Source organism: Globicephala melas, chromosome 14 (genome assembly GCF_963455315.2).
Source record: "Globicephala melas chromosome 14, mGloMel1.2, whole genome shotgun sequence".
NCBI lineage: Eukaryota > Metazoa > Chordata > Mammalia > Artiodactyla > Delphinidae > Globicephala > Globicephala melas.
In genome coordinates this window covers 60,580,267-60,591,040 of record NC_083327.1, presented here as the reverse complement: position 1 = coordinate 60,591,040, position 10,774 = coordinate 60,580,267, and the positions used below count along the sequence as shown (strand labels likewise).

Here is a 10,774-nt window from a genome sequence, read left to right as displayed (position 1 = left end):
TGAAGGGGAAAATTGATAAAATCTATTACAGTTTTAAATGACTCTGATACTAGCTTAACTTTTTTTTTTTTGCCAAATTTGCCTGTAACCCCCCTCCAAACAGACAGACTCCTTTTAAGAGGAAGGAGTTCCTTACACAAATTGTTTTGTGTTCACATATACCTATACTCTTCAGAACAAAACCAGTTCTGCTGGCAAACTGTGGGTTCGTAGGGACATTTAAGCTCTCATTAAAATGGAAAGCAATCAACTCTTTACATCTACAAACTGCATATTTAATATATTTCCATAAATTTGGCCAAGTTCGTGATGACATCTAGAATGTGTTCACCAAATCATAGACGTAAATATGGAAATCATCATCAAATTTGATGAAATAGACAGACGACGGTTTGGTCTCCACTTGACAGATGACCATGCCAGTCCTTTTAGAGCCATCTTTTCTGGCATATTCCACTTGTTTGCCTACCAGGCTCTCTAGGACTTCTCCTGGTTTCCTTTCTGCTGGAGATGAATCAATTGAATCAGGAATAATGTGAAGGTCACCTTCTTTATAATCATCTAAGAGCTGGTGCATGTACAAGACAGGATTGTTCTCATAGGTGATGTAAAACCATGTGTTCATGATGGGGGCGCGTGCTAGGACCATTCCCCTCCACTCCTCTTTAGAGCCATCCTGGGTCTCAAACATATGCTTCACTGTTTTGCCGATCATTGTGTCGGCTAGGTGTGCATCATTGATTTGGGATGTTGCAGCCCTATCAGGGAGGATTTCAAGTGCACAAATTCTTTCATCTTTATTAAGTTCTAGCCCATAAACACAGTCAAATCCATCGTATTTTATAAGATACAAAGAAGGATTTACAGGCACCTGGTCCAGAACGGTTCCTTTCCACTGGGTGACAGGCTTGTTCCCCTCTTTCCACTCATGCCGAATCCTGCGGCCTAGGATGCTCCGCGGGGGCTGGGAAACAGGTGTGCTGGGCCCTACACTGCTCCGATGTTTTTTGTGGGACGTCCTTTTCTTCATCTTGCTTGCAGATACACCAGCATGGCCTGCATCAGCTCTGGACCGCTGGCCAGCTGTCTTCCCGAATGGAGTCTTCATTCCTCTGTACTTACGTGACCAGCAGAGCTGCTGGACCGGGATGAACGTTCAAGATTCGCCAATTTGAAACTTTTCACGGAATTTCAATGTTCTTATTAATCCATCATCCAAGTGTCTCTTTTACAAGTTCAGCAAAAATGTTAAATCATGACTTTGCGGTAAGGCCACGAAGGCCAACGTCCGCTGTGCCACGGGACCCCGCAATCCAGCGGCGCGCTCCCGCCCGAGCTAACCGGCAGGAGGGCGCTGCCCCGCCCACTCTGGGCCCCGCCCACTCTGGGCTTCGCGGCGGCCGCCCCGCCCCCGGCGACGCGCGCTGCGTCTCCTGACTACGCCGGCTTCTGCTGACTGGACGCCGAAGTCTTTATCATCGTCGCAAAATTTCATTTATTAAAAGGTTGGTTTTCTCTTCACCCTATAAGAGGTCAAATATGCCCAGTTCTTGCATTGCAAGCTCTTACGATTAAGGAAAACTGTACAGAGGAGGATCATGAGACAAATGAGCACACGCGGAGCCCAAACACTGAGAAACAGGAAACAGAAGAGGTCGATGGCGGGAGCTTTCCTCTGCCCTCGACACAGCCACCACTGGTGCCGGGATCAAAATGATGTCACTTGCTTTGTCCTCGACAGACATTTGCAAACAAAACTTTTTAGCAGACACTTAAGGTCATTTGGGAGGTCAGAGAACTGTACTTAAAGATGTTTGCTGTACCGTCAACACTTCCTTCTGGCTCGATTCGACCTTCTCTGTGCCCTGTATGTAGAAGCCATAAACTTTTTGATAGTCTACTAGTATTATGCCTCAAAAAAAAAAAAAGCAGGAAAATTGAGTACTTGGTGTGCCCCAAATGACTCTCTCTTTGGGCACCGGAGAAGTGGGAGTTTTTTAGCTGTTCTGTAATACTCGTGATATGAAGCACATTAAACATGAGTCAGAGTGATAAGAATCTTCAAAGGTCTTTCCAGAAACTCGTTCTGAGACTTCTTAACGATGATAAAGAAGCCACAGGAAGATGCCCAGGGTCCTGCTCCATTTTCAGAGTCCATAACTTTGAAGAAAGAATAACATATTACTTGGAAGGAATTTATAATAACCATGAGTATTTATAGTTGAATCACGTTTAGGAACATGCCATGCCTTTTGAGCTACTCCATGAAAAGAGTTCAGTGACTTAATAAGTTTGGGAAACCAGCCCTCAATACTTTCTTTTCCTTACGGAGCATCATTGACATCTGAAGGGTTCTGAGAACTTCTGCAGTAAAGAACTCCTGGAAGACTTAAGGCTAAACAAACAAACAAAAAAATGTCTAATGGTGAGTATTTCAGTTATCTGCCGTGTGTGTGCACTTTATAATTTTTCTCTTCTATCTCCTCTACAAAACGTTTAGTAAAACTTTGAGGTGAAGAGGGTGAGTTCATGTTTTGGGTGAATGTGAAGAGTTGCTGGGGGTGTGGCAAAAGGAAAGGCTGGCTTTGGGGGACAGCTGACATATGGGTTTCATGGACAATGCAGAGTGAAAAGTGGGGTAAATCGAGGTGCTGTGGGATTTCGGAGGAGGGCGTGCAAGGCAGGTATGAGGAGGTCAGAGAAGGCTTCCTAGATGTGATGGCTGAATTGAAACTTGAAGTGTGAATGGGAGTGATCCAAGCGTTCCAGTTATCATTGCTATGTAACAAATTACCTCCAAACTTAAAGTCTTAAAACAACCATCTCATTTTGCTCACAACTGGGAGGGTCAGGAAATAGGGAGAGTCATGGTTGGGCATTTCTCACTTGGAGTCTCATGTGTGGGCTGGGCTGCAGTCATCTGAGGGCTAGTGCATTAGTTTTCTAGGGCTGCTGTAACAAAGTATCACAAACTGGGTGCTTTAAAACAACAGAGATGTATTTCTCACAGATGTGGAGGCTAGAGGTCCAAAATCAAGGTATCAGCAGGGCCATGCAAGACTCTAGGGCTGGATCATTCCTTACTTCTTCCTAGCTTCTGGTGGTTGCCAGCAATCTTTGCCTTATAGAGGGATCTACTCAGTCTCTGCCATCACTGTCACGTGGGCTTCTCCCTGTCTCTTCACAGGATCATCTTCCCCTTGTGTGTGTCACTGTGTCCAAATTTACCTCTTCTAGTAAAGACACCAGTCATTAGGTTAGGGACCACTCTAGTCCAGTATGACTTCGTTTGAACTTGGCTATGTCTGCAAAGACCGTCTTTCCAAATAAGGTCACATTCACAAGTTCTAAAGGTTAGGACTTGACATTCCTTTTGGGGGGACACAGTTCAACCCATAATAGCTAGCTGTGGGGCGGTGGATGTCTAAGATGTCTCACTCACATGGCTGGCTGTTGAGGCTGGTTGTCAGCTAGGAGCTTCATGACCTTTTCTGGCCTTGCCTCAGAAATCGTATACCACCCCTTCTGTCATACTCTGTTGGTTGAAACAGTCACAAGCTGTGGACCACACCTCCCAATGGAAGGACTGTTAAATAATTTTCAGGTGTGTTTGACACTTGCCACACCAAGCAGAAGGGAATGGTGACACAGCTGGTGCTGGTGAGAAACAAAACTGAAGGTCTATGAAAAGGCCAGCTCAAGGACACTTTGCAATTTGTGTGTGATTGTTTCCAAAGTGTTTGCTCAAAGGCTAATTTCTATGAAACTTTAAAGAGAATACACAGAAAATGAGATGGGTGTGCAATTTTCTGTAAAGATATAATTAAACTCAGGAAAGATAACTCCTCCCTCCCTCTTCTCTCTTTATTCTTTTTTCCCCTCCCTTCCACCTTTCTTTTCCTTTACTTCCCCAAGCATGTAGTAGAAGCATTAACATTTACATTTCATAATACAGAATTAAGATTAGGTACTACATATGTATGCAGCCATGATCCCTTACTTACAATACAAATAGTATCTTAATTCAGGAATTAATAAATTGATATTCTCTAATATGTATTATAGCACAAAACAAACAGGCATATTTTAGAGTTAGACCAATCTAATCTTGGACTAGTTTTGTTGCTTCAGTTTAAATAACAAAGCTATATAGAAAAATCTAAGAAGGATATATACATCAAATATTAAAAGTAATAAGCTGAAGGTGATAGTGTTTTGGAGTGCTTTTTATGTACTTCTTTATACTCTTCTATAGTTTCCAAAATCACCTCAATAGACACATATCACTTTTAGAAAATAAACTATTAAAATGTAGTGACTCTAATTTTGCTTAAGTTTTTTGCTTCAAAATTAGAGGCAATATATTCTTTTTTTAAAATTTTATTGGCTGATTCTTTGGTAGTTTTCCATTATGTCTTTTTTTTTAATTAATTAATTTATTTTGGCTGTACTGGGTCTTTGTTGATGTGCGCAGGCTTTCTCTAGTTGTGGCGAGTGGGGGCTACTCTTCGTTGCAGCGCGCGTTGCAGCACGCGGGCTTCTCATTGCGGTGGCTTCTCTTGTTGTGGAGCACGGGCTCTAGGCACATGGGCTTCAGTAGTTGTGGCACGTGGGCTCAGTAGTTGTGACTCACAGGCTCTAGAGCGCAGACTCAGTAGTTGTGGTGCACGGGCTTAGTTGATCCGTGGCACGTGGGATCTTCCCACATCAGGGATCAAACCCGTGTTCCCTGCATTGGCAGGTGGATTCTTAACCACTATACCACCAGGGAAGTCCCAAGAGACAATATATTCTTTTTCAACAACTTAAAACTTTCTTTAATGCCTTGGTATAAATGGAGGTTAATTATTTAGTTTCAAATAGAACATGGAAGGTGGTCTGGGCAGTTACTTTATAGCATCTTCAGGGAAAGTCTCTTGGAAGAAATGACATTTTTGCTGAGTCCTAAAGAAAAAGAAGCCAGTCAATGAAGAGCTGAGCCAGAGCATTCCAAGCAGAGGAAACAGCAAGTTCAAAGGCCTTAGGGTTGCAAATGTGCCCAGCTTGTGTGAAGAACAGTTTCTGTGGCCAAAAGCATAGTCAGTGTTGGAAAGTGGAAGGTGCAAGATGACCTAGATTCTGTAAGGCAGGGGTTGGCAAACAACTTCTGTGAAGGGCCACTTGAAAGTACAAAGTATGGACTGAAAGAAAGGAACTGAGAAATGATGCATTTTGAGTGCATTTTGAGTAAAAGAAGACTAGAGCAAAATGTCCTTCCTTGAGGAAACTATGGCATGGGTGATACCGGGGAAAAGAAATAAATATTCACTGTTATGAGCTGAATTGTGTCCCTGCCCCTCCCAAATTCATATGTTGAAGTCCTGACCCTCTCAGAATGTGACTGTATTGGAGATAGGGTCTTTAAAGAGGTAGTTAAGTTAAAATTCGTTCATTAGGGTGGGCCCTAATCCAGTATGACTGGTGTCTTTATAAGAGGGGGATTAAGACACAGACAGGTACAAAGGGAAGACCTTGTGAAGGCACAGGGAGAAGAGCCTTTTACAAGCCACGGAAAGAGGCCTCAGAAGAGACCAACTCTGCTGACACCTTAATTTTAGACTTCTAGCCTTCAGAACTGTCAGGAAAAAAATTCCTGTTAAACTCATACAGTGTGTAGTATTTTGTTACATTGGTCCTAACAAATACCCTGACCAAAGGCATGAGTGGAAGTGTTGCTTACTATGTAGAGATTCTTTGGGCCGCCATCGGTTGTTGTTAGAATTTTACTGAGTGTTATTAGGGCTAGGACATTGTAAGAACTTTTCTGACTTTAAAGTGCCTTTTCTTTATACCCAGGCCTGTAGGGAGAAGGTGAAAGCTGGAGTGTCTGTTCAGTAAGTGCTGTGGAGTGCTGAACTCAAGAAACTATCCTGAACTCGTTCACGCTGAGCGATTCAGTCGTCTGGCTTAATTGTCCATTCGTCAGGCTCTGCAGAATTGCTGGAGTGACACTGCTGTTCTGTGTCAAAAGCAGGGTATGTCTTAGCTTCATTTCACTGTTAAAGTTGATGCTGGAGTACATTTACACAATCCTTTTATTCTGCACTTTTAAGGCTCTTCTAAGTAAAATATGAAAAATGCTTTACAATTTGAATTCTGTTGGAAATTATAGCTGCAGCAGGCTAACCTCCTCCAAATCCCTTCTTTCTCTCTCAAAGCCCTTCTTTTCATAGGATTAAAAACCAATCTTTTAATTTTTTTCAAAACATGTGACTGCAGAGCTAAGTGATTCAGTTCCCTACTTGTTCTTGGGGCTGCGTGGAGGTAGCAGAAGGAATGCAGAACGAGGGAAAGGAGAGCCGAGAAGCTGGGTGGGTTATTCACCTATGCCTCTGTTCCCCAGCTCCGTCCTCTGCCCTACATTGTTCCTTGGGAGCTGACCTCAATGAACTATATCCCCTAAGCTCTTGCCCTCTGCTTTCTGGTTGGTCTGGCCAATGGGAGGCACTAGCAGGGAGGGAGGGAAGCTGAGAGAGAGGTCTGGGTATTTATCCACCCTGCCTCTGCATGCCTTGTTATAGTTCTGGAAGCTTCTCTGCCTGTAGCTAGAGCTCCTGTTGATTGGCTCCAGGAAGAGCATTTCCTCCCATTTTTCCTTCAGACCTAGTAACGGCTCCCATCTCTTCAGTTGCTAGTCCCTGGGTGCTTTACCATTCCTTGTTACTTCCTTCAACTCTGCCCACCCCTCTGCAAATAGTTTTTTCATTACATTGTTCTCAGTTAAGCCTTTAAGTATGCCAGTGCTAAGACCCTGACTGATACAGACTCATGGATCAGAGGACATTTGCTTTCTTATATTAGATATTTAAAGCAGTATCGTTTATGCTGGCAAGCTTTGGTATCCTTTTTTCTTCTGCACACTTTATTGAGGGGGAATAGGTCCCCCTTGAAGTGAACTCTTGTTCCTTTTTAGTCATTCATGTATGTGCATTCTTGTGGTTTTCACCAGGCCAGACTAGGAAGCAATGGGGATGAAGTTCCCTGTGTTAAGTAATAACAGATGTATATATACCTAGGAGTGTGCTGGTAAACATTTAAAAACCAGCTCTATTGGTGGGGGGAACCCTGACGCCTGGATTTGTGGCATTTGCCATTTTCTGTGTAAATGTTTCCTCCAGGGCCAATTTCAAACCACCAGTGTGACATCGTTGAACATAAATTGGGAAGAGATGCCCCCTAACTTTCAGCTCTTGCAAGCTGGTAGAAGCCAGCTCCAGCACTTCCCTGTTTATATCCAGCTATAGGCAGATTGGGATGAACACATTTATGTTACAGCCGGAATTTAATAGGTTAAAACATTACATTAAAGTAGTTTGTTGCAAAAGTCATTGTGAGTCAAAATGGGGGTGTTTATTAGTTAGCGGGTGAACAGAAATTGGAAGCACAGGTGTGTCTGTGTTCTCAATGGAGGGTACAAATGCCATTCAAGCGTTCCAGGTTTCAAATATAAATCGAAGGCAGCCTCTTGATTCTAGGATCCTGGTACATTGTCACGGTCTCTAAACTATTGAATGTACTGGCTTGTTATTGCAAATCAAGCTTCGGTTATAGCTGGAGGGTTTACTTTTCTCCTTTCTCAAATCAGTTTTATGTTTAATTAGCAACGTGAGGTGGGAGGGTGAAAAATTATCTGAAGATGATAGAACAACCAACATGGTTTCATTTGATGTTCTCTGAATATATACTGGAAATGTAACCAAAGTTATATAACCAAATCTTGGAATCCAGAGCTCAGGAGACGGCCCTTAAAGCTTGAAAGAACAGCTTTAAAGAGAGCAATAGATAGAGGTAGAAAATAGCAAGTATTAAAGCGACAGTGCTTATAAGCCCCTAACATGGGCCATGATGAAAATATAAATAGGTTCCAAAAGCGTTCAGAAAAATTCTGGAATGAAAGGAGTACCAAAAGTTATTACAGAAAACGAATTACATTTCAAGTTAAGACCAAACCTCTTGAAGTGAAATAAGTGTCAGCCATGATCCCCTGTATGTTATAACATTAAGTGAAACTATCAAAAATCCAGGGAAGGACTGGATCGAACATTGGGAATTTATTCTGATATGTGTATGCAAATTGAGTTTCTGCAGTTACATGCTATTTTAGATCCTTTATTAGACGTCGGTGGTGTCCTGAGGATGGGGCTCTAGGAATAGCCAGCCCTCTGTGTAGCAGTACGGAAGTGCACTGTCTATAGAGAAGTGACTACAGGTTAGTCTGCTTTGTATCACCACCATGTGCTAGTAATTCTAAACGATGTCAGTGATGAATCTCGAAAAAATCGGTTTTTGGTTTAAGTTCCAATTTTATAGTTACTACTAAGTTTTAATAATATATACATATTAGCTCCAAATTTGCATGTATTGTCACTTGTCCTTTAATAGACATTGTATTCTACCAAGAAGTCAGTGTGGAAAGTTCCCAGCTATCTTGTTGGCTCTAACACATGTGAATTTAGCTACAAATGCTTGTTTCTAGGGTAAGTTCATAACAGTTTGGAGTTGTTTTAGCAGGCTTCCAACAAAGTTCAAGCCCCCAGTTCCTAGCACGCTACATACTCCTGCATTTAAGCAGTAGATTTGATATAAACAATGATAGTATAGAGATTATAAAGAGGAAAGAACAGAGTGAGTTATTTCAATTCCTCTTTCTCATTTTGTTTTCATTTGTGTTTAAATTAGAAACAGTGAAGCAACACCGGCTACAGGGTTTAATATTTTTGCTTGATTAGTACAAATTTAATTCCTGCAGGATAGAGTTTTCTGAATTTGCCTAATATCTTTAAAATTGAATTTTATTCTTTTAAAAATTGTTAGTTATTTTAAAACTAAAAGAAGAAAATGAAGGAAAGAAAGCATTACATTAATGATATGATTTAGAAGTCAACTAAATTTTAACTTTTGTGGATGTTTCAGCTTTGTTAAAATCGCTTATTAATTTTATTGGCATGATATATAAAATTCAATAAGAGAAAATGTTAACTGTCTGCATTTACTTTCTATTATTATTATTTATTTCATTTCATATTTGTACTAAAGGTAGTTTTATCTCCAAAAAGGAGGAGAGTGAAAAATGCTATGTTCCATGTGTTAAATACACTAGGTATGTACACTAGGTAAATATGAGACTTGTATAAGTGATATAATTGTCCTCTATCATGTCTGCTTTGTTGCTGTAATGTTTTACACATTCTTTTTTTTTTTTTTTAAGATGTTGGGGGTAGGAGTTTATTAATTAATTTATTTATTTTGGCTGTGTTGGGTCTTCGTTTCTGTGCAAGGGCTTTCTCTAGTTGCGGCAAGCGGGGGGCCACTCTTCATTGCGGTGCGCGGGCCTCTCGCTGTCGCGGCCTCTCTTGTTGCGGAGCACAGGCTCCAGACGCGCAGGCTCAGAAGCCGTGGCTCACGGGCCTAGTTGCTCCGCGGCATGTGGAATCCTCCCAGACCAGGGCTCGAACACGCGTCCCCTGCATGGGCAGGCGGACTCTCAACCACTGCTCCACCAGGGAAGCCCTTACACATTCTTTTAAAGGAAATCATCCATAGTAAACAGTAAGATCCTATTCTAAAGGAAGCCAGGTATAATAGATTCCAGTGACACAGGCATAGAGACGATATCTGTTCCCAGGAGTCTGTGAAAGAGGAGCCCCAAGCACGTTGCTTCCTCACACGATGGTCCCCACGGACTCAGAGGCTGAATGTCCCTGGAAAATTGTAAACCCAATGCTGTGTAGTCAGAGGCTAAGAGAAAAAGAAGCAGATGAAAACGTCCTTGTAGGCCAACTGCTGTGTGCATGAGTGTACACATGCATACACACATGCACACACACAATCATACTTTGGTAAGACAGCATCTTTTCCTCCTTTGACGGTACTGTCATCCAATGTGACCTCAGCCCATCTGTAATTCACAATTGAGTGATATCAGGAATCAAAATGTCTCATCACCAGAACTGCTGATTAAAGTGAAATCCATTGTTTCCTGCAAAATATCGTACCTGGAGATGGAATTCATCCTCGGAATTTCTTACCAGAAACCAATAAAACCATTGCATCATCATATTTTAAATGGCCTACTCAATCTGCTATCTTATATTTTTTAATGAAAATCACCCTTCATGTTCTAGGTGAGGGCAGGCAGCTGTGCAACTGTGTTCACTTACTGGAAAATTGCTAGTTGTGCTAAAAAGCATTTTTCATAACAAAAATTTGCATATTCAGAAAAGTTTACAGTAAAGACTTTTGTTTAAAAAAATTTTTTTTTTTTGACTGCACCGTAATTTATGGGATTTTAGTTCCCCAACCAGGGATAGAACCCGGAGCCCCAGCTGTGAGATAGCCGAGTCCTAACCACTGGACCTCCAGGGAATTCCCTAAATTTTTTTATGTGTCCTTTCTTTTGAAGGACATTTGTTTCTAGGACAGTATGTTGAATTCCTGGTGCTAGTTGAGGCAGGTTCCCCTGAGTCCCTAACTTAACATGCTTTAATTTAATCACACATGTAATCTATGCTATTTCTTGGTAAAAATTAAACCTGTCAGAGGTTGGCAACATCTCTTGCATCATGGAACTTATGAAAAAAATGAACTCCTTGGTGTGTAAGATTATTTTTTAAAGCAGGGGGTGGGAGACAGGAGCATTTCTCACAAGTTTCAGGGAATACAATCTCCGTTTCCCTACTTTCTTTCTTAAGCAATCTCTGAATGTAAACTTGGAAGTTCAGGACTAAACTAAGTA

General features: G+C 41.6%; 1 pseudogene; it reads right to left on the bottom strand.

Annotated features, from left to right (window-relative positions):
• Nucleotides 1-316: 316 nt before the first annotated feature.
• Nucleotides 317-1,108, bottom strand: LOC115851182 (spindlin-1 pseudogene; annotated as a pseudogene).
• Between the last annotated feature and the right edge of the window lie 9,666 nt (nt 1,109-10,774).